This window comes from Arachis duranensis, chromosome 9, assembly GCF_000817695.3.
Source record: "Arachis duranensis cultivar V14167 chromosome 9, aradu.V14167.gnm2.J7QH, whole genome shotgun sequence".
Classification (NCBI taxonomy): Eukaryota; Viridiplantae; Streptophyta; class Magnoliopsida; order Fabales; family Fabaceae; genus Arachis; species Arachis duranensis.
Window position 1 is genome coordinate 33,252,684 of NC_029780.3, and position 931 is coordinate 33,253,614.

The window sequence follows — 931 nt, forward strand, 5'->3', positions numbered from 1 at the left end:
AATTTGTTTTTATCATGTATTAATATTTTATTTATAAATTAAATTTATACTATCTTTAATCACTAAAACTAATGTCACTTTTTCTCTTAAACATAATTCCACGTACATATTTATTTATTTTTATTCTTTGTGTATAGTGCAGGAGCATACACTAGTTTAATATTAAACGTATGAATTTTATGGATTTTATTTTGTTTTATGTGACTATTTTATGGATTTTATTTGATTACATAATTTCTGTTTTATTTATTTCGGAGATGTTTAAACAGCTGATTAATTATTTCTTCTTTCTTTTACGTGGTTGATTAACACTCCTGCATACAACGAAGTTGGGATTTCCAAAAAAGTGTATTTTAAGAATTATTTTTGAAGCTAAAAACTATTTGAGTGGCTGGGTTTAATTTTTATATTTCTTTAGCTGTTTGACTTTCGCTGTTCTCAAAAACCTAAAATACTCTTTTAGCAACGCGGTAAGTTTCCAACCGCGTTCCATGGAGGTTTAGAAACTATTTTTAATAAGGCCACGACTGTAATTAGTTTATCAAAATAAATAGAAAGTCAAACTAACAAATATAAGAGAAAAGTGGAATTAAACTCCACTTTAATTTTTGAAATGGTAAGTTATATTAGGGGTGTGTATGGGTTGGGTGAAACTGGGTTTGATATGACCTAGATTCAATCCGAAATATGCACATGACCCATTTTTGAGACCCGAACCCGACCCTAGACCCGATAAAACTTATACCCTTTCGGGCCACAACTATACCGGGTGAAGATCGGGTGAAAATCGGGCTGTTAACATTATATTACCTTGATACCTTCTTGTAAGTTAGCATGTAAAAATATCTAAATTTCCAAGACTCCAATCATTATTTGACATGGTAAAATTCACATAAAAAAATATAACAAGAACTAACTCTTCTCTAAAATT